The sequence below is a fragment of the Vespula pensylvanica genome, chromosome 24, assembly GCF_014466175.1.
Source record: "Vespula pensylvanica isolate Volc-1 chromosome 24, ASM1446617v1, whole genome shotgun sequence".
NCBI classification, from domain to species: domain Eukaryota; kingdom Metazoa; phylum Arthropoda; class Insecta; order Hymenoptera; family Vespidae; genus Vespula; species Vespula pensylvanica.
Window position 1 is genome coordinate 2,183,836 of NC_057708.1, and position 1,871 is coordinate 2,185,706.

Here is a 1,871-nt window from a genome sequence, read left to right on the forward strand (position 1 = left end):
TCTCGTCTACTTCTTCTTTTTCTTTTTTCTCGCGTGAAAGAAGAAACTAAAACGCGGCGTTGGATATAAGGACGCGTCGTTATGACGTATGTATGTATATATGTATATATGTATGTATATGTACGAATGGTCCATCCATCTAGTTTTCTATCCAGCATCCCTCACTGATGCTATTGTTACTGTTACTACTGTTACTATCGTTACTACTGTTGCTAGTGCTTGTGTTGTTGCTGCTTCTGTTCTGTTGCGTGCCGCAAATGTAGCTCTCCTTAGAAACAAACAGGGACTGAAGAAGAAAAGTAGGGAGAAAAAAGAGAGAGAGAGAGAGAGAGAGAGAGAGAGAGAGAGAGAGAGAACCTTTGCGACAGAATAAATTGACACTGCTATGGGACACCTTGGACAAACGGGAGGGAGTAAAGGAGAGGAGATATACGCTGTCGTTGTAAAAATCTCGGGTGACCAGTTTCCATGCTCTCCTTTCTTTTTTTTTTTTTTGTCTTTTTCTTTTTCTTTTTTTTCTCTCTCTTTTTTTCTTTTTTTCTCTTTCTCTTTTTCTATCTCTTTCTCTTTTTTTTTTCTCGGTCCGTATTTCTATATTCCTTCAAAGTTTGCTCACGTTGTCTGTTTTCTCGGTAACGTAGAAAATGGAAATGTTACTACTACGAAAAGAAAGAGATAGAGAGAGAGAGAGAGAGAGAGAGAGAGAGAGAGAGAGAGAGAGAGAGAGAGAGAGAGAAATGAAGAAATTTTGAAATATTGCAAAGACTTTACGAACAAGTAAGAAAAGAATGAAATCTTCGGTACTACTGAATTTATTCATCCTTAAAACTTCTAATCGAAATTAGAAATACATTTTAAAACGGAGGTTGTAATATCTTTTAATGGAACAAGTATATTATTGTTTTAATATAATATTTTGTTTAATTATCTAACGAAATAGGTATCATATTTGGCGATAATCGACCGAATTCATAGATCGTACGATTATTGTAATTATTGTATCATACGTAAGTGAAAAAATCTTGACTCGAGGCCCGATTATTCTTCGTTTGTTCTTCTTCCTTTCGTTTTTTTTTTTATTTTTGGAACGTAAATGTTTGTTGAAAGATAAAAAGAAGATCACTTGGAACTTCTAATAACAGTTATTAAGAAAGCAACTCGATTCTTTTTTCTTTTGTATTTTTCTATTTATTATTGTTTTTTCTTTTTTTAAATTGACTCAACGATACGAACGATTGATATAATAACGATTGATACTAATCTGATTATATTATTATAATATCGATCGGATCTAACATATGATAATTTTCATTTAACGCACATAAATTCGAGATAAATACAATATTTCATTGACAATGTAAAACGAAAAGAAAAAAAAAAAAATGTACTCAGTTATAATTACCTACTACAAGTTATAATTGATCAATTTCATTTAACGCACATAAATTCGAGATAAACAAAATATTTCATTGACAATATAAAACGAAAGGAAACGAAAAAAAGAAAAGAAAGAAAATTTACATAATAGAGATACATAAAAATATATATATATATATATATATATATATATACGAAGGCTGAAACTTAATTTTTTAATTCTTAACAATTGTATAGAATCTTTATGAAAAAAAAAAAAAAATAAAAAAAATAAAAAATAATAAAAAAATAAATAAAAAAGATAATTTCAACTATTCATAAGAAACTTCTCCTTATTGAGAAATTTTCTCTCTCTCTCTCTCTCTCTCTCTCTCTCTATCTCTATCTTTCTCTCTAGTATCAGATGGATATCGATCGTAAATGCTATAGCTGGATTGAGTCTAGAAAAAGATATATATATATATATATATATATATATATATATATATGTATGT